A 22,301-nucleotide genomic window follows, 5' to 3' on the forward strand; every position below is an offset into this window, starting at 1 on the left:
ATAATACATCTTATTAAATGACTTTAAGAAGTTGCCAAGAAGTTTCATTCTATCTTTCCTTTTAACACATTTCATCCACTTACCTACAACAATCATATATAGATATCTATTGTATGCATTTAAGTATGAATTATTAAATAAAAAATAATACATCTTATTAAAACACTTTACAAAAGTTGTCAAGAAGTTTCATTCTATCTTTTCTTTTAATACGTTTAACAAGTATCTTATTAAATGACTTTACGGAAGTTGCAAAAAGTTTTATTCTGTCTTTCCTTTTAACATGTTTGACCCACTTGTCTACAACAATTATATATAGATATTGTGTGCATTGAAGTGTGGATTATTAAATGAAAAATAATATATCTTATTAAATGACTTTACAGAAGTTGCTAAGAAGTTACATTCTGTTTTTCCTTTTAACACGTTTGACCCACTTACCTACAGCAATTATGTATAGATGTTGTGTGCATTTAAGTGTGGATTATTAAATGAAAAATAATACATCTTTTAAATGACTTTACGGAAATTGTCAAGAAATTTCATTCTATCTTTTCTTTTAACACGTTTGACAAGCCTCTTATTAAATGACTTTATAGATGTTGCCAAGAAGTTTTATTATGTCTTTCCTATTAACACTTTTGACCCACTTGTCTACAACAATCATATATAGATATTGTATGCATTTAAGTGTGGATTCTTATATAAAAAAATAATACATCTTATTAAATTAGTGACTTTTATTTAAAACAAAAACTATTAGATGAAAAATAATATATTTAATTAAGTTACTAATTTTAAAAAAAATGAATTAACAATCTTTTAACTTTCAAAACAAATTCGAATTTCTCTTATGTAGACACTTGACTAACTTCTCTTACTTATCAATTTCTAGACTTTAGGTTCTTCTTTATTGATTTTCTTGAGTGGGAAACAACCTTTCTTTCTTTTTTGTTTTGTTTTTTTTTTTCCTTCTACTTTTTAGTGCTTTTAGACGCATGGCAAGTCACAAAAGTATATCATTGGGAGCACGTTTGAATGCATTCTTCTTTTGCGAAAAGTACTTTAAAATTCGACCTTTCGCTATTTAAATAGTAATCGCGCATACTCAGAGCATAACAACTTCGATTCTTCCATGGCCTTTCAATCAATTAGGAGCTTCTTGCTCTTCTTCATCATCATGTTCTTCCTTCTTTTTTGTTTTTCTTTTCATCCATCCAAGTTTTCAGCCCCATCCTTTGGACCAAATTTTGTCAGTATTTTTTATATCAGCAAAACAGGGCTTTCAGTTCGCTATAAACAGAATACAATGAATGAGAGGAAATACACTTTAATCTAATTGTAGCATTTGCCCGTATGTTATGCTATATTGGTCCGAGAAAGCAATGGAATCAGCTTGTCTGAGTATATATTGGATTCGAAATCAAGCCTTGCTGATGGCTCGATCTTCTGCAAGCTGGAAGACTCGGATGGAATACAAAGAATACTTTAGCACTTCAGAATTATGATTGGGATCCATGATATTAATGGTAGTTTGGGAACTGGGATGTATGTTTCTTGGCTTCATCTCATCTGATATTAGGGGTAACGCTGTATGTTCTCATGGATTAATGATATGCATAACGCATATTTCTTGTGATATCTCTCTATTTTGTACTGTTTTCTACATAAATTCAACATCCAACACCAGTCTCATATAGTAACCTTTTTGGATGTTACGTCTAGACTAATTGTAACCTTTGTAAGACTGCATATATAGTGTATAAGATACAAAGTCAGGACCAAGCCAGCTTCATATTTCTTTTTGAGAAAGCTCTTTTTCAATATCTAAACTTGTTTTTATCTTCTTCAAGCACAAACAAGCATTGCAATTAAGTATGTTTGATAAGTGAACTTGCACCCATTTATCCAGGCGGGATATCCACTAATTAATTCCCCAAATGACTTTTACAACTTTTGAGATTTCTTGACGTGGAAGGATTGTATTAGAGGTGTAGAATCGAGCCCCATTTTTTTTAGTCCAGTCTGAAACCTGAAATCTGGGTGCAATCTGGCAGTTATCTATCTGGATTACACCCGGGCGGGTGAGATAAACCCATATCCGGTTACCGATCCAGTTTTATGACGCGGTAATCCATAACTGGATCCTGTCGTTTTTTAAAAATAAAAAATAAAAAAAAATTCCAAAACGATTATCCAAAACGTCGTGACCGTTTTGTTTTGCTTATTACCCAACACCTATTCCATCTCTGACTCTCTCAAAATTTTGAAATTCACTGTGTTGAACTCAAAAGGACGCATCAGGACAATGGTAGCTAGCGAGTTAGTTTGCACAAATTCTCTGTTTCTCTGTTTTTGTTTTGTTTTCTCTAAAGTTGTTTCTAACTCGTACTCTTTATTTTCTCTCTTTTGCAGGCTATATTTTGGTTAGTAGTTAATGGCCCTTACAATTATGGGATCTACTAGTGGGCTCTTCTAGTCATTTCTAGCAATTCTGTGGCTGTTAAGATCCTTTATCCAATATTTTGGGGCTTGATGACCCTTAGGTAAATTTATGACAAATTCATCATTGTATTTTCTTCTCAAGAAGTGTTCTTAATTTATTTCATAACTTCAACTACTCTTCATGTCTTTTTGTTCTGAATCGATGTATTCTTAATGGCTCCACTTCTTTCAATTTTTCTAATGAAATGTTCTATTGTAGTTGCAGGAATTGGAAGCTTAGTGCATGCACATCAGTCATCAAGTTCATAAGGTTTTAGAGAATAAGCCCATGGTATTAACAAAGCTTTTGACCCAAAGCTAGTTCAGTATGTTATGTTAAAGCCCCATTGCCTGTCTAAGTGGTTTCTGAAGTACTCGGTAGGCATAGGTCTGGCTTTGGGAACCAAAAAAGGTAATGCGAGAATGACCTTGTTTTACGGCGTTGCTCCATCAGAGATACGACATCGAAAAGGGAGTTTTGGAGAAACATTTACTAAACTTGGATGTAAGATCAAGGATGATGTAAAGGTTACAGAGTGGAAGGCATCTTTACATAAAAGCAGCCAATTTTTTCGGATTCACGTAAGGAGACAGGTACTTTTAATGATCAGCTATGCTTTTATATTTGTTTACACGTGATGTTAAAGAGAAGTTTATGGGGAAAATTTAGACAAATCCAGGATCTAAGAGTTTGCAAATTGATAAAGACATGATGCCTTGCCAAACTATTTGATATTTATAAGTCTTTTCGGCATTGAGTTTTGAGCATACCATATTTAAATTAGAAATATTTTCTGATTGAGGGATTTAATATCGTACTGCCACATTCATTTCACGTGAAGTTTATAGAAGAAACAGAACAGAAGAACATGAAAATATACAAATCAAAATCTTCTCACTGTTTTTTTTATCTTTCATTCTTGGGTTCTATAAAGAATAAACAAAGGTTTTAAGCATCAATTTTTTTAGAGATATATAGACTGAAAAATACTCATAGTTATATGTTTCAGAATTAAGGGAGGGACAAATTCAGGAATGGAAAAAAAATAGTTAAAATGTTTAATGATTCATATAAAGAATGAAAAATGTAAGTATGAGAAGAGCATGAGGAAGAAGAAAGGCTACCTTTGACATGGTAATCTACTACTGTCATTTTGTAATGGATAAACAAAAAAACAAAAAAAAACAAAAAACGATATTTAACATGAAATCATCTTTATGTGTGTATTACAGTTAAAAGTCTTAACTATTTAAATTTCTCGTCTTTTATATTGATAGGAGTGAATCGGAGTTTATTCAGGACATCATTAAATAGGTGGACTCAATAATGGTGAATCGTACATTTCTTAATGTTGCAAAGTATCCAGTAGGAGTAGGGTCTCGTGTACGAGACAGTTATCAACATTTAAGTATGAGAAGGAACGATATTATATGCATGGTAGGGATATTTGGAACCGTTGGAATTGGCAAGACAACTGTTGCAAAAGAGATCTATAACAGGATTTCTTATCAATTTGAAGAAAGTTGTTTCTTGAAAAACAATATTAGAGAAACTTCAAAAGTAGGAGGTCTGATCCAGCTGCAAAAAACACTTCTTTATGAGTTTTGGGAATAAGTTTGGATTTTCATGATATTGACAGACGCATCAATGTGATTAGGCATAGACTTTGCTCTAAAAGGGTTCTCCTAATTCTTGATTATGTGGAGAATTGGTCGAACTAGAAACATTACCTGGAGCTCTTGATTGGTTTGGTTCAGGAACTAGAATCATCATAACAACAAGAGATCAACATTTATTAAATATCTTTAAAGTTGATTCAAAATACAAGTTGAAGATTTTGGCTAACAATGAAGCTCTTAAGCACTTTAGCTTGCATGCTTTTGAGAAAGATGAACCACTTGACGAATATCACGTGATTAGACATAGACTTAGCTCTAAAAGGGTTCTCCAAATTCTTGATGATGTTGATGAATTGGTCGAACTAGAAACATTACCTGGAGCTCTTGATTGGTTTGGTTCAGGAACTAGAATTATCATAACAACAAGAGATCAACATTTATTAAATATCTCTAAAGTTGATTCAAAATACAAGTTGAAGATTTTGGCTAACGATGAAGCTCTTAAGCACTTTAGCTTGCATGCTTTTGAGAAAGATGAACCACTTGACCAATATCTTGTTGAACTCTCTAAACAAGTAATGCAATATGCTCAAGGTCTTCCACTTGCTTTAACAGTGCTAGGTTCAACTCTAAAAGATCAAAGCATTCATCAATGGAAAAGTGTATTGAATAAATATAAACAAATACCCAACATAAATATTCAGAGTGTACTTTGAGCAAGTTATGATGGATTGGAAGATAATGAGAAGGACATGTTTCTTGATATTGCATGTTTCTTCAAATGAGAAACTTTGGATGATGACATTAAAATATTAGACAATTGTGGTTTCTCTCCTGATTATGGTATTCAAAGGCCTATAGACAAGTGTCTTATCCTTGCTGATGAGTGTAATAAATATTTTTGGATGCATGACTTGCTACAAAATATGAGTCGAGAAATTGCTACAATGTATTCTCTCCCGTACTAGGGTACCAACAAAATCTAAGGCATTATAGTAGAAATGCCCTTCATCCTTTTCCCAATGTTTGGGATCCTTTGCGGGTACCGTTTTATAGAAGTTGCGGAGCCAATGTTGTATACAAGCACTAAAGCAGAGAACATAAAAGAAGAAAAATGGATTGAATTATTTTGGGATTTTCAGGTGAGACTTCCCTTTCATTTTTGTTTGTTTTCTCTGCCTTTTAGACTTGATTTGGTATTTGCCACTAGAAATCAGAACCCAATTTATTAGCTCAATGATGTCACTATCTCACAGTACTCTTAGAATCCAATCCGTAGCCTTATACGAAAGGAAAGAGGGATTCTTAAACTTGGGGCATCAACTTCCAGATCTGGTGCAGAAGGACTATGATGATCCAAAGGTAAACTTGGAGTTAGAACTTTGACTTGGTATCAAGCATGAATTTCAAACATTAATTAGCTTGTAAGCTTTTTACTTTGTTCATTTACTGATAGCCATTAGTTTGTTTTCTTGGATGATGAATTCAAGTTATTTTTCTGCCCTGAAAGTTTTCTTCTATATCCTTATTACGGCAAGTTTATGCTAAAGACACTCAGCTGAAAAATCAGAAAACATCTCTTCTCATTCAATTAAAAAATTCCCATTAAGTTCGAGTGCAACATATTTGAGAATGTATAAGAAAACACCTCTAAACCAGGAAAATGTATAGATTCAATTAATATTTGAGAATGGCAATGTACCACAAACTCAGATGTACTGCAGAATGTTCAAGAAAAATAGAGGGGAGAGGGAAGATAAAGTATCCTTCACAAGTTTAACTCAAATCTGATATGACCAATATGAATTTATTGTCTACTTTGGATACAAAGTTACTCAGCTCAATTCCATCCTAGGGACTAGTAACATATTTAATTACAATCTTATATATATATATATATATATCTATTCATATATATTGATTGTACCATTTTTTGGGGGTTATGTGCTATTAATTTCAGCTAAGATAATTTGGGTTGCGGTAATAAATTTTGTAGTTTCACATGCAGTACACCTAATTTTTACATTTGCATCACATGTATAATTTTTTATTTATTTTATTTATTTTTTTTCTAAACAAAGATAACATTCATACTTGGCTAATCAATTGTCATTACAAGTGACCAAGCTAAAACCAGTTTACCAAATCCATAGTTTATTCCCTCTTATGCCAGCTCCCTCTTAAAATTTAAGTTGTTTCTTCTAACATTCTTTATCTCTGGTGCTACATAACTAGTCCCATAACTCTGTACCCATTTGCAACATTACCTTCCACTTCTGCAGCTTACTACTTGCAATTGCCCAAATATCATTTCCAGCTATACATGTCCATTGTACACGTATAACTGTTAACTTCTTCTCAACCAGAGATTGGACAGTACGGGTTTTTGTTGTTATTTCTCTTCAAATGTATACTTTAGTGTATAAGGAATCATTATTTTCCCTTGCAAGGAAATGTTTTATGACATTTGGAACATTTAAATTACATATCTTCCCCCACCTCTCTTCATTTTTTCCTATTTTAGAGAATTCCCCTCTTTGCTTCCTCTCCCTCTGTTTAGCCAAGTAATAAGCACTTCCAACAGATAAACACTTATTTAGGCTCAAAGGTCAGTACAAATTCATGAACCGTTCATTGAAAGGTTAATGAAAATGACAAATTCTTAGCCAGCCACTTCCTAGAGTTTAAGCAGATATTTGTGCATCTAATCAACAATATATTCCAAAACAAGCCTCAGCAAGGCTTGAATATTGAACATAACAGTTTTCTTACCCCATCGCCAATGGTGAAGCAACTAACAATTCTACATTTTCTCCTACTTGTTCTCACCAGAATGGCATGTATATCAACAATTGTTAGTGACAAGCTCCACAAACTTTGCAAGCTGATAGCAACAACAAGGTAGCTGATGGAGAAAACAAATTAAAAACTCATGTTATTCTAACTTATCTACTCTTCAAAGAGAGCTAAAAGAATGAAATATTTGTTCAAGGTATAAACTACGATGAATAACCAAACATGTAGCAAATTCATCTGGATTGCTTCATAATCTTAAGGAACAGCCTTTAAACTTGGAATATAAGTCTCCATTAGTCATCATCATGGACTCAGAAGAAAGTTTTAGCAGAAGTTTGTCTTAGGATTTTGCTATAATAGCAAATTGATAGGAACAAAGGTAATCTGTGTACTTGTGCCTGAAGTGGTTTCTAGGAAAGGAAAAGTTGCTATCTTGCCTTTTTTATTTTTCTTTTTTGTATTAGGGTTTGAAAAGCCCGAACTTTGGTGGTTGCAACATTCTGGTTGCTGGATTTCAAGTTACTTCAGAGGGAATAATTAGAAAACTATGCAACCTTTACTGTTTTGAACCAGGGATGAATAATTTCTGTTGAGGTGATCTTAGTTTAATTTGTGAATAGTAGTAAAAAAAAATGAATAGTAGTAAAAAAATAGTGAATCGTTTGTGAATAGTAGTGAGGTAGTTTGAGGTGTTCTAACCTGAGACACTAACCAAAAATAGGTGGATGTACTTCCTCTTAGGAATGATTTCATGCTTCAAAGTCTAGCTTATTAGAAATAGCCTCATTGTTCCTCGAAATATGGTATCTTTTTCATATGTAGCTCTCTAATTATTCAATTAATTATCTTAGCATAGCTTTGAAATCATGAAAATATGAAACAATTTCACGTTCATTGCTTTTGTTTGAACCTTGAAACCATTCCCACGGGAAACATTCTTGGTAGTATTTCCAAAAGTTAAAACTAAATAAAGTACTACTATTTTTATAACTTGGTGGATTATCCTTCGGTTAGGAGCATCTCTCAAAAATATAGATTTATATATTTATGATTAATGTTATATATAGGCTGGGCATAGGTGTTATAACCATTGCAGTACTATAATTTGGCATTTATTTTTTTTTTTCTGTGGTACATTCTGGTATTGAGTTTGAACTGAAAATTAGCATTATGCTGCTGACTGTAGGACAAACGTTGAGTGCATTTGATTGAAAGAGACTTGACCGAGCTCGACGGAATTGTTGGTGAGCTACTACAGCCAGGGGGCTATCTGAAACTGTTTGAGTTGCGTCTTGCTCTTGTCTTGCAATAACTCTTCGGTCTAATTGGTAACTAATTACATTTTCCAAATCACTTTATTCTTTTTTGTCTTTGCCTTTATTCCTCCCCCCCCCGGCCGCTTAAAAGCAGCTCTCTCCATTTTTAGACCTTAATTTGTTTTTTTCTGTGTTGTCTCTTTAGATCTAATTGGTCAACCTCACCTTATCATCATTCGGCTACCAACTCTTTAGATAATACCAAAATCAACTCATCCTCACCTTATTGTCATTCAACTACCAACTCTCCGACTCATGAGCCCGCTTCTTCAAATGTCCCTTCTCCTCATAATTTGGTCTCATCCTCAGGTTCAACTGCCTCCATCACTCCTCTATGTCACTCTCTAGAAAATTCAAAATTCAATTCACCTACATCTCATCCTATCTCTCCACGTATTGCTCCCACTTCAAGTACTCAATGCCCCTTATCATCTCCAGATCTCTCTATCTCTTCCTCATCCACTACCAAGTCCTCTACTCCTATTCGGTCACTACCCCCTCCTAGTCTTGACGTGGTGCTCTCACCCACTCCTCGAGCTCATCCAATGACCACACGCTCACAAGTTGGCACCGTTAAACTGAAACAATTTTTTGATGGGACTATCAAGTACCCTCTTCCTAAGGCCCTGTTTACGGAGAAATAGGAGGTTCCGAATAAACCTACATGCTATACTAAGGTTGTAAAATACAAAGAGTGGTGCCATGCCATGGATCAAGAGTTCTTAGCACTCATGAAAAATGGCACTTGTACTCTTACTCCTCGACGTCCAGGTATGAATGTTGTGGGAAACAAGTGGGTGTTCCAGTCCAAACTCAACTCCGATGGGAATCTCAATCAATGTAAAGCTTGTCTTGTTGTTAAGGGCTATAATCAACAACCAGGTATTGACTATGCTGATACCTTCAGTTATGTAGTCAAACCTGCCACCATTAGGGTAGTTCTCTCCCATGCTGTCTCTCATGGTTGGCCTCTTCGTCCATGGCCTCTTACTACATGGCCTCTTACTAATTGATGTGAACAATGCCTTCCTACATGGCCTCTTATTATTATTGAAGAGGTGATTTCATACAAACAAATGTCCCTTTAATTCTTCAGAAGGGGCCTTGTCTAGGGCAAGATTTAGCTAACTACAATTAACAGCTCTGAAACTTTGATTACTATAAGCTTTGTGACTGTGTCATGGGGTACCAAATGGATGAAGAACTATCAGAATTATGGAACAAGTTCTCTCTTACAAAGGAGGAAAGGTATGAGACAGTAATAAAAGGCCAGGACATAAAAGATACTATGGATAGAGGAAACTTTGTGTAGTGGGGAAGATTATTGCTGATAAAAAGATTAATAAAGATGCCTTTAAGAACACAATGCTCAAGGTGTGAAAATCCTGTGCTAGAACAAAAATAATTGAAGTGGGAGAGAATCTTTATGTATTTGAATTTCAATTTGAGGCAGACTTTGGTTGTTTGACATGGATCCGGTATGCCTAAAAACATTTGATGGTTTTACTCCACCAACTGAATTATCATTTACACATAACTTTGTGTGTTCAGTTGCACAATTTACCTCTAGGATGTATGAATAAAGAAGTTGGAACCAAAATTGGATCTACTATAGGTAAAGTTCTTGCGGTGGGGGTTGACTATAAGTTCTTATTGAGGTAGATTTGATGAAACCATTGGCAAGAGGGAAAGTCATGGATTTATTAGGCCATAGATGTTTTGTACATTTCAAGTATGAAAGACTTCCTAGATTTTGTTTTACATGTGCGGTCTTCAAGCATGGTGTGCAAGGATGTGCTGGAAAGACTAAGAAACAAGAAACAAGCAAAGAGTCTAGTATTCAATAGTATGGATCATGGCTGAGGATTGCGAGTTCAGCTACAAGTTCCAGTTATGGTAGCAATTCAGGTCAACTAATTGCAAGCCTACCTAAGGATGGAAAGTCTGAAAAGTAGAAAAAACTTTATAACAATCTCAATCAAATTGTCGACTAGTAAAAGGAAGGGAGCAGCTGATGCAAAATTTGACAAAAGAAGACACAAAGGAAAGCATTGTAAGAAATCTGGATATCAATGGCTTACCTATGCTTATTCTACAAGCAGATCCCAAGGAGAAGGTAATGGACAATTCAAAGGACTTATTGGTCAGGTCAGATATGCACTCTACTTCATCCATGGTGATTAAAAGTAAGATTGACAAGCCTGATATCATGCAGGATTAGAATAACAATTGTGCACAACAAGAAATTCCTGAGTCATGTGTCAATAAATGGAAGAGAAGGGAAAGGGGACAACATAGCAATGAACTGATGCAGCCTACACAGCAATGAATTGATGCAGCCTTCTCATTGTGCTACAAGGAAGAGGAAGCTAACTGAAGAAGATAACATTCTCTTTGCTTTGCAAAATAATCAACATGCTAGGGGCAAGAAATAGGTCATGAAATTTGAATTAGATATATTGGTGGAGGTTGTTAATCAACCTCACTGGGAGAAATGAGGCTTTTAAGCAAGAACTACCGAAGGCTTGGCAACCCTTGGACAGCTAGAGACCTTATTCTTCTGGTTAAGGTCCATAAGCCTAGCATTTTGTTTCTCCTGGAAACTAAAATGCATGAGAAGTAGTTAGAAGTTCTAAAACTAAGGTTGGATTTTAATAATTTATTTTCATTTGAAGGTGTTGGAAAAAGTGAAGGGATGGCTTTGTTATGGGTAGAGAATGTCCAGCTCATGTCCAGCACCTACTCACATAGACATATCAATACCTGGGTTGATTAAACCGATTCATTGTGGATGCTAACATACACTTTAGGCCTTTTCTCTCCTTTAGTTGCAGGTCACAAAGTGAGCAGGTGTATGAAACACGTCCTTAACAATTGGCAGGAGAATTGTGAGTTCACGAAGATCGATCCCTTACGAAGCAATTGGGTGAGAAGATTTTTGGGATGCCATAATGAGAGCAATGGACAGCGAGATGAAGGTAATAGGAGGTAGAGAATGCAACGAGAAAAAGGCAACCTAGAGAAGAAGAAAAATAATCAACAGAGTTAGAGTGGAAGGGAGCACTCATTAAAGAAGGACTATACAACATGATAGGGCACAACTCAAAGGGAGAAACGTGTTGAAAATGAAAAGGAGGGAGTTGAAGAGGTGTGAAAGTGGAACAACATCTTTGACACAAGGAATCTGAAGGGGCAAAAGCCCAAATCATGAAGCAGCACCGTAAGTACAAGTCCCATCACGCTACGTGTGATGAGACTTCACAAGATAACTGGAAGGCCTTAAATTTTCCTACCAAGCCCGATAGGCCTGTCAAGCAACCGAAATGCCAAGCCCAAACTACTGAGCATTGGACAAACTCCTTGTGAAGGTTACAAACCATGATAATAACCTCTGTCGTACATGGGACAAAGGACCCAACAAACTCTTAATGGCTAAGGGATCCGAACCACTTCTCAAAGATAAGATGAATTGCAGATGACGAGGGAAACTCAAATATTAAACCCCAACTTGATTTCAAAGGAAAGATCAGATGGTTATAAGATTCAAAAGGGGATCCTTCTATTTTATTAATATCCAACAATGGTCATTTCGAAAAACTTTGCTCCTCTATTCTATAAGAGATATCACCCAACTCGTCTTACTCATCAAAGGCATTTCTTTACACTCTAGGCCTTTTCTCTCAGTTGATTGCAGTTCATAGAGTGAGCAAGTGTGTGAAACATGCCCTTAACATTGGTCTTGTAGATGGTAACATAGTTCTTAACGTCCATAAAGACGAAGTGCATGCGGATTCATATAGACTTTGTTTACATATATGCCATGTGAGGTTGGGAGAAAATCAAGATTTACGCAGCTACATTAGCCCTTCAATTATGACAAACAGCCCAAGAAATTTTAATCCAGAGAAACTTTAGTGCGCTTACCTCGGTTGGGGTCCTATATTTGTACAAGAAGCTTAGGAAACCACGTCAGTCCTGTGGCCAAAGTGACTTTCTGGTAAGAAATTACAAAGTATTTGTTTTGATTCAAATATATCCACATCTTTCTCTATATCTTTCTCCAACTAATGCATTCGATATTTCAAACTATTTTCTCAAGAATTTGATGGATGCTCTGTACATAATTTATGCTGCCCTCCAAGAGTGATTGGGTTAGCCCATTACAATAATTGGGTGGGACTTAATGTTCTATGTGCTTGTTTTCTTGTGATTGAGCATTCGGCTATTATTGGTGACAATCTGGATTCCCAACTTCCGAACTACCACTAGAGGACCAATAGATCTCCATAAAGACTGGGCTTGGCCCACAATCATGAAGGTCCACCAACTGGAAGGCAGAGGCCCACGAAACAATAACTAAAGGCCAACATCCACTATTATTTTGTCATGGAGTAATACTATACACCACACTACTATTCCACTTTTATCCCACTATGTAAGATGTGACATATTTATCACCATTGATCATCCATTGGATGATTATCTAATGGTAATAAATGTGCACATCTTGTATATTGGGATGAAAGTGAGATGGCAGTACGGTGTATAGAATTTTCATTTCCCATGCCTTTACTTATATTCCGTGTGTTTATATTTTGATTGGTTGTTGTGGGATGAACTTGTGGATGTTCTAATATACCTTCTTCATGATTCCCCATGTTGGAAAATAATGTTGGAATTATAATTCATACTAATACCAATCAATCCAGAAAAAAGGCTTCGGATCAATAATACTCGTAACCTCTTAATTTTTTGAATACTTTTGTACAAGTATGTTTGTGGTTCAAATTTGTCCAGTATCAATGGGGATGCTTCATCTCTAAAGACTTTTAGTACGAATGAGTTCATCCCCAGGAAACTTACTTGTGGGGGTTGGGATATATGATTTGTGGAATAACCATATACCACCAATACCAATGGCAAAGATTTTGTTAAATCAATAAGGATGTCATGGAGGTAGTATTGGATTTCTTTTCTTGGGTTGCTCTTCCCATGAATTTTTCGGCCTCATACTTGGTGTTAATCCCGAAGGTGGAGGCACCTAAAAGTTATGATAAGTTTCGACCGATCAATCTGTGCTCTGTTTTCTATAAAGTTTGCTCTAAAATTCTGGTTAGTCACTTTTCTCCTCTTCTCCTAGGCATTATTTCCCCAGAACAATGTGATTTTATCCCAAGAAGAAGCATTTTTTATAATATCACTCTCACTCAAGAACTTGTGCCTATTCTTCACAAGTCGGTTCGGGGTGGGAATATAATTCTCAAGCTCGATATGGAGAAAGCCTATAATAGCGTGGATTGGAGCTTTTTGCTCCATGTTCTTGCCTCATTTGGGTTCTCTAAGCAATTTTGTGGTTTGATTAATATGTGTATTTCCCAACCTTTGTTTTCGGTTGTTATGAATGGAGTGCCTAAAGGTTTTTCTCAGGGTGGGTGGGTTGAGACAAGGGGATCCACTGTTGCCTTATCTTTTTATCATTATTGAAGAAGTTTTGTCTTGGTTTATCAAGTAGCAATTCTTGCGGAAAAAGATTGGTGCTTTTCCTCATCCTGAACAAGCCCCAGTGATTTCACACTTGCTCTATGCGGATGATATTGTAATCTTTGCAAATGGGAGTAAATCTTCAGTTCGGGCAATTTCTAAGACTAACAATTTATGAAAGGTGGTCTGGCCAAAAGGTTAGCTCTTCTAAATCCTCCATTACCTTTTTGAAGCACATTACTAATGCTAGATGCTGGAACCTATTGAGGAGCTTGGGTTTTGTGGAAGGAAATTTGCCTTTTAAGTACTTAGGTGTTCCCATTTTAGATGGTCGATTGAAAGAGGTACATCTTGAGGAAATTGTTGGAAAAATAAAGGCTAGGATGGAGGTTTGGAAAAATAAAATCTTGCAGAATGGAGCTTGGGTGTTGCTATTACAGCATGTCCTAATGAGTCTCCCTATTCATTTGGTCTCTACGGTTCATGCACCATTATCGGTATTGAAGAATATTACTAGAAGCTTGAGTAGTTTTTTCTAGGGTGTGAAAGATGGAAAACCAAAAAAACATTGGAAATCATGGGATAAATTGTGCCTTCCAACATCTAAAGGGGGTATGGGCTTCCGTAATTTGCAGGATGTTCAAAAGTCGCTTTTCATGAAATTTACGTGGAAAATTTTAACGAAGGATTCACTATAGTCTATGTTTTTCTGAGCTAAATATATTAAAGATAAACATATTTCTCTAATGCCTTTGGGAAAGGGATCTCAGTTCTAGAGGAAAGTGTATTTGTGCATTCTAGAGGTTCTAAACCGATCCAAGTGGAAAATTCACGATGGGAATGTTTCTTTTTGGTGGGATAAGTGGTTGGAGGAGGGGCCTATTGGTGCAATGCATGAAATCATGGACTATCCAAATTTGAAATTCAAAGACTGCAGGGTTGATAATGAGTGGGATATGGCCTTGATTACTCGGTTACTAGGTGAAGAGAAAGCGGCTGAGGTATTGGGAGTTAAGAAAGAGCAGGGGAAGGGAGGATGTGTTAGTTTGGACAAAAGACACGACTGAGAAATTTACTTCCAAGAGTGCATGGAATTGCCTTAGAATTCAGGCTCCTCTAGTTCGGTGGGCTACCTAGATGTGGCACCCTTGTCTGCCAAAGAATATGTCTATTATGATGTGGAAGGTACTGAATAATTCATTGAGTGTTGATGCGAAATTGAGGTCAATCAGGGACCCCATTGTGTCTAAATGTTTGTTTGTCGAGTGGGTATGAGGATCTGAACCATGTCCTTGCGACAGGGAGTTTTGCAAGAGAAGTGTGGCAAGCTAAGTGGGGCTGGGACGTGTAGCGACATCTACATGGGTGCAAATAATTAGCATGTGGTTCAAAAAGGCATCAAATAATTCATGGATGGGGCAAATTTTGGGAATATTACTGGCAGTAATCACTTGGCTTCTGTGGCTGAGTATATGCTGCGCTCGAGTTGAAGGGAAAGGTGATTCTGTAAATCAAGTTTGGATGCAGGTGAAGCATTGGATGGTACAGATTGGAGAAAAGTTAAAGAACTCTAAGTTGCAGTCGGTGTGGGATGTTGAAATTTTACAAGGACTTCAGATTCCTGTGAAGGGCCCAAAGCAGAGGTTCCCACAGCTGGTTCGTTGTTCTCGTCCATGTGCAGGTAGGATGAAGTTGAATGTTGATGGGGCGTCAAGAGGGAACCCGGTTCCTGTTGGTGCAGGAGGTGTTTTGCGTGACTCAAATGGAAACATTAGAGTGGCATTTTCTGTTGCTCTTGGAATTGGGACTAATAATTTTGTGGAATTGATGGGGGTTTTGAATGGTCTTCGGTTAGTTAAATAGTTGTCCATCATTGATACTAATGTGGAGCTGGACTCATTGCTAGTTGTTAAGTGGCTGATGGAAAAATTTTGTAAAACATGGTATCTTGAGGATTATTGGGAGGAGGTAATAGGGATTTTAGGCCTTAATGCTCACATCAATCATGTTTTTTGGGAGGAAAATAAATCTGCTGACTACCTTGCAAGGAGGGGAGCGGATGGGACCAATTGTGAGTGGAGATTAGCTCAAGAGCTACCTTCTCTTCTCAAAGGTATTTTACGGCTCGAAAAATTTGGGCTTCCAGATATTTGGCTGGTTTAGTATTTTTTTTGTTGTTGTTAGTGTAAGGTCGAATCCTTTGTTGTCGTTTATTTTGTTGGTTTGGCTTCTTGGAATGGTTTGAATCTCCTAGAGTTTTGGATGTAAACACGGTTTTCCTCGGCCATAAATGAGAGTTCTTAATAAAGTGGGAAGGAGTCACTCATGGACATATGACTTCATCTCTTAAAAAAAAAAAAAAAAAGTCAATAAAGAGTTTAATGATGGAGATTGTCATAAATATTTCCTCTTGATTATTATAATTACAATTGGGTAGGATCTTGCCTGGACCTAGTCATGAACAAATAAAAAATTGTTTGAGATGGAACTGAGTTTTTTCTCTTTATTATTTAACTTTTGCTAGGCAGAATTATGACACTGATCTCCAAATCTCTTGAGTCTTGGTCTTTTTAATTGGTTAATCTAAAGGTAGAAGGCCATCCACGATATCATAAAGAAATTTAGAGGATCTTAACGTTATATAAATGAGCTTTGAGACTTTCATGTGTATGGATAAGTTTAACAATAGATTAGTCTTAAATTGAGTCAAATAAGCAACTTATAAGAACCAATTCAAAACGTTGGTTAATGTTGAACAATTCTTTTTTTCATCATTTTGTTTTTCTTGAAACTAATATTGTTGTCATTTGATAGCACTCAATATTTCTTTTCCATTTAACATCGAGTTGTAAAATGGCAAACACAAAAATATCACCTTAATTGATATTAAACTATGTTTTTTAATTGTATCTAGTAGTATCTATAACTTAATTGATGATTATAAGGAAAAAAAAATGGCTTATTTCGGGGATTCGAAATGTGAGCTACTAGGCCGAGTGCAATAAAAAGAGATTTTCGAATTAGGGTCAAATGCATAATTTTAATACTTGTAGCTACAGTTTTGGCCAAAATAATAGTCTCAATTCGAAAAAATTTTATCGTTTCTTGTTATATTTGTACTAATCTATTGTCTTGAAATATATAGTCCAATACTATCAACATAAAAACATGTCTAATCAGCATCATCAAAGACCAAATTAAACAAATAGGATGTAAATTCAACGTACTAATTTGCGCGCCTAATATGTATCCAACATTGAGAGAGAGAGAGAGAGCTCCATTCACAATGGCTAAAAGTGTGTATCTATCAAAGAAACGTCACTGAGAATGTCTTCTTCCCGGGCAGCCAAGCTAAGGCAGTTAATAACAGTGAATTCTCCTCCACCTGAAGTCGACACTACAACTTGATTGGAATAATTTTGGAGTGAGGTACATTCTCAAGCCATTTCAAATTGTGTAGTTGAAGGAAGATTTGGCAATAACTGACGCCTGCTACAATTATCCAAATAAAGAAACTTAAGCTTTGGAAGTTGAGAAATGCTCTGTAGCAAGCATATGAAATTATTTGTGAGTGATTTTCCAATCATTACAATGGATAAATGCGCACTTTGTCTTTTGTACCAACATGATCAAGTACAATTCAAGCAAGAACTAAATCACTGCAATGATTTGTTTTTAAAGTATCGAGATCCCATTGATCCTTTTATGGCTGATCTAGAAGAAACAAATGAAACAACAGAACCTGTCCACTTTAATAAGGACCTCGAAATTGAAATATCAATAAGGGGCATTTAGGAGAAGACTAATAAAAATAGGAATGGAAGTAACCTTATGGTAAGAAATGTTTTTGAGTCTTTGTTTTGCTTCAATACCATACTTCAATTCTCCCTTTGCATATGCATGTAACATTAATTCTCTCCTTTTGAGTAAAGTTCACCATATTTTCAATCTTTTACGCAGGATTGTATATATGATAGGTGCTTTCCTCCAAGTAAGATTTTGGAGTGGTTCACCCATCGGTGTGACGACTCCCTCATGAATTTCCCTCTTACCTTCAAAGGATTGTACTTTTTGGATTGGACTTGCTTTTTGTGCTTCTCTTTCAATGCCAAAGCATTCGAGTAATGCTGCTGACAATTTGGGTTCTCAACTTCCTTCCGACCTCATTTTTCATCTCGACACTCCTATTGCCATTGTGGAACGTTTCCATACCTATTGCCTCAAGGAAGGTGGTTTCAAGTTGTTGTCAAAGCTAGGTGGATTCATCTAGTTGTCTTATATACTGAAATAACTTCAACCAAGAAGATAAAGATCGAAGAAGAGATGAAAATTACTTCTAAATTATTCAATGTGTACAGTACATCAAGTCACCTCCTATTTATACAAGATGCAGAAAACTAACTCTCAGTTAAAAGTCTAAAAACAAAGAGGTAAAGTAACTAAATGTCTATTTACAATAAATGACTGAAATGTAACTTTACAACTTAACAGTATTTACAATAGTCCCCCTCAAGATGAATGATATATATTTTGAACATTCATCTTGAACAACAAGGAATGAAAAACAGTGGAACCAAGGGGCTTAGTTAACAAATCTGCAACTTGATGAGAAGAGGAAACATGCAATGTCCTGAGTAAGCCAGCTTGTATTTTCTCTCTAATGAGGTGACAATCTAACTCAATATGTTTAGTTCTCTCATGAAAAATGGGGTTGGCTGCAATATGTAGGCCAGCTTGGTTGTCATAAAATAGCAAAGAGGGTTGAGAGTGAATTTGATGGAAATCCGTGAGTAAAGACTTTAACCATGTTAACTCACAAACTACAAAGGCCATAGACCTGTATTCAGCTTCTGTAGATGACCTTGAGATAGTGGTTTGTTTCTTTGATTTCCAAGAGATTAATGAATCACCAAGAAATACACAGTAGCTAGATATATATCTTTTTGTACCAGGGCAGCTTGCCCAATCCAAATCAGCAAAAGCCTTTAAATGAACTTGAGATAAAGCTAGAAGGAAAATACCTTGACCTGGTGCCATCTTTACATATCTGAGTATTCTGAGAGCAGCTTGCATATGAGGAACCCGAGGAGATTCCAAAAATTGACTCAAAAGGTGAACTGAGTAAGTGATGTCTGGCCTTGTGTGAGTAAAATATAATAACCTGCCTATAAGTCTTATGTAGGTAGTTGTGTCTTCAATCAACTCTCCATCAAATTTTGAAAGTTTATAATGGGAGTCCATAGGAAAGTTAACTGGCTTAGAAGCTAACAACCCAACATCAGAAATTAATTCTAGTGCATACTTCCTTTGGCAAATAGAAATTCCCTTTTTTGATATAGCAATTTCCATTCCTAGGAAATATTTGACAGGACCTAAATCCTTCAATTTGAAATATACACTCAAAGATTCTTTAATAGTCTGGACAACATAACTGTCACTACTGGCCAAGAGTATGTCATCTACATACACCAAAAGAGCCACAAAACATTCATTTGTATTTCTTGTGAATAATGAGGAATCTGATTTGAATTGTACAAATCCCAAATCAACCAAGGCTGCAGTGAACTTGGAGTTCCACTGCCTAGAAGTAGTTTTAACCCATATAAGGATTTCTGCAGCTTGCAAACTCGAGTGTCCCCCTTTCTAAGATACTCGGGTTGTGGTTTCATATAAACTGTTTCTTCCAAATCACCATATAGAAATGCATTATTCACATCCAAATGTACTAAATGCCAATTGTAAATTGTTGTTAAAGATAGTAAACATCTCACTGTCACCATTTTTGCAACTGGGAAAAAAGTTTCTAAGTAGTCAAGCCTTTCCCTTTGAGTATAACCTTTAGCAACTAATCTTGCCTTCTGCCTCTCAATTGAGTCATCAACATTAAACTTAGTCTTGTAAATCCACTTACAACCAACTAAATTTTTGTCTGGTGGAAGATCAATGAGGGTCTAGGTATTGTTTGATTCTAAGGCAACTAACTCAATGGACATAGCAATGATGAAGGCTTTATGAGAAGGAGACAAATGTTTATATGATAAAAATTCAGAAATGCTATATTTGTCACCTGAAGGTGTATCAATTGAGCCAAGAGATGATATGGTAGAAGTAGAAGCTGCTGGAGAGACTAGATTGCAATGATAATTTTGCAAATAAGCAGGATTTTTATGTTGTCTAGTGGACTTTCGAAGTGGAGGAAAGTGATTAATATCTTGCAAGGAAGGAATATTTGGAATCTAGTTTGAATTAGAATGAGAACTATTGGTAATATCTGGTATGGGATTGATAGATTCTGATATGGAATTAGAATCACTGAACAGAGAACTGTTTGATGGTTATGATATAACTGATATATCTGATATGGGATTAGGTAATACAAACTCAGATGGCAAAAAAGGCTGCTATGATGAAACTTTATTTTGAAAAGGAAATATATTCACATGAAATATAACATCTCGAGAGACAAAAAAATTATGAGAATCTAGATCATATAACTTGTATCCTTTTGTTTCAAAAAGATAACCAACAAATATACATTTTCTAGCTCTAGGTGAAATGATTATAAGAAGGAATGTCACCATAAAGAATCTATTGTGGTGATTGGTTGTTGAGAATATGAGATGGAATGTGATTAATGATGTGAGTTGCTGTCAAAACACATTCACCCAAAATATTTAATGGAACATTTGATTGGAATTTTAAAGCTCTTGCCACATTTAAAAGATGTTGATGCTTCCTCTCAACAATTGAATTTTGTTGAGGGGTTTCAACACAAGAGGTTTGATGGATAATTCCTTTTGAATGAAAAAATTCCCTCATTTGGAATTCTAAGCCATTATCTGTTCTTATACACTTTATTTTCTGTTGAAACTGTGTATGGACCAGATTGTAAAAGGCTATAAGAATATGTTTAACCTCATACTTGGATTTCATCAAGTATTCCCAAGTTGATCTAGAATGATCATCAACAATTGTTAAAAAATACTTGAAGCTATCATGAGTAGGTATTGAAAAAGGACCCCATATATCACAATGGATTAGATTGAAAGAAGAACTAGGTTTGTAAGAATGAATTGGAAATGATAAGCATTTCTGTTTTGCTAAAGGACACACACTATAATGGGGTTCATGTACAAACTTATTTGAAAGGAAATTTGGAACTGGCTTTGAAAGAGCTAACAATCTTGATGAGGATGGATGGCCTAATCTATTATGCCATAATTGGGAAGTAGAATCAGATATGGAATTTACAGAGGAAAGAACAGAATTTGCACTCGCTGAAGATTGTTGTAGGAAATATAGACTAGTCGCTTTTCTACCCTTCCCAATCATCTTCCATGGGGTAAGACCATGTATATAACAAATCTCAAGCAAGAAAATAAAGCAAAAATTCTGATCAAATGTAAGTTTAGTCACAAAAAGAAGATTATATGCGAAACTAGGTACACATAATACATCCTTCAAAACTAAGCCATCTAATAAATGGATAGTCCAAAGATGTGTTACTGTAACATTTTCTCCATTTGGTAGTTTAACAAATATATTAAGAACTTGTGTAATTGTGGTAAAAAAAATTATAGAATAAATGATATGGTCTGTAGCACTTGTATATATAATCCAAGTGCTAGAAACAAATTTTGAATTATCATTTTTCATAGAAGAAAAACTTGAATGGCAAACTGTTTTACCTGAAACAGGAGGCAAATTATTTGGCTTGGATATGACATTAGCTGCCTAATGGTTGATTTTTGGTGGTTCAGTTGACTCATGTGGTCGAATTAATGCAAGTAGTTTTTGATACTCTTCTTGAGAGAAAGACATACAATTCTGATCAAAGGGTATACTCGAGGGTTGAGCCATGACTTGGTTTGCTGATGAAAATTTTCCTCTTTGTTTGAAAAATGGAGGATATCCATGTAGCTTGTAGCATTTGTCTACTGTGTGATTGGTCATTCCACATTGAGTGCACAAAACCTTCTCTCTTCTGTACTGTTGTTTTCCAAGATTGATCTTTGAGCCTTCAATTATTTTATTCATGAATGCAACATTAGGTTCGAACCCTACTCTCCCCATGGAACCAACTTCTCTTTGTTTCTCTTCTTGAATGACTAAAGAGAAAACTTTGGTAATTGATGGTAAAGGTTCCAATAATAGAATCTGACCCCTAAAATGTGCAAATTCCTCATTGAATCCCATAAGAAACATGATTACATGTTGACGCTGTTGATATTCTAAAAACAGACATGCAGCATTACAGGTGCAAATTTTATATGCTCCACATGTATAATTAGACATCTGGCTATAGTTCATAAGCTCATCCCATAAACATTTGAACTTTCGATAATAAACACTCATCGAGGTCTGATCTTGAGATAAAGAAGAGAGTTCCTTTTGCAATTGGAAAATTCGTGGTCCATTGCTTTGAGAGAACTGATTCTTCAACTCATCCCACATTTCTTTAGTCGTTCTTGCATAGACAATGGTTTCACCAATATCTCTGGACACAGAGTTGAGAATCCATGACAACACCATGTTGTTACATCGATCCCAATTAGCATACGAGGAATCTGTTTCAACAAGCTGAGTAATTGCACCATTGACAAA

At 35.6% G+C, this 22,301-nt stretch overlaps 1 long non-coding RNA gene across 4 annotated transcripts in view; it reads left to right on the forward strand.

Annotated features, from left to right (window-relative positions):
* The first annotated feature begins 1,012 nt into the window (after window positions 1–1,012).
* LOC122296392 overlaps window positions 1,013–22,301 on the forward strand; it is a 103,566-nt gene continuing 82,277 nt past the window's right edge. Inside the window, exons 1-5 of one of the 4 annotated variants that reach the window (XR_006238478.1) lie at window positions 1,014–1,548; window positions 2,416–2,546; window positions 2,705–5,246; window positions 5,361–5,466; window positions 8,087–13,488. This is a non-coding gene — a long non-coding RNA (uncharacterized LOC122296392). Of the gene's footprint in view, window positions 1,549–2,282; window positions 2,323–2,415; window positions 2,547–2,704; window positions 5,247–5,360; window positions 7,240–8,086; window positions 13,489–22,301 lie in introns of those variants that run through there. The other 3 variants (XR_006238477.1, XR_006238479.1, XR_006238480.1) reach the window with 3 other exon arrangements.

Source organism: Carya illinoinensis, chromosome 15 (genome assembly GCF_018687715.1).
Source record: "Carya illinoinensis cultivar Pawnee chromosome 15, C.illinoinensisPawnee_v1, whole genome shotgun sequence".
Lineage (NCBI taxonomy): Eukaryota > Viridiplantae > Streptophyta > Magnoliopsida > Fagales > Juglandaceae > Carya > Carya illinoinensis.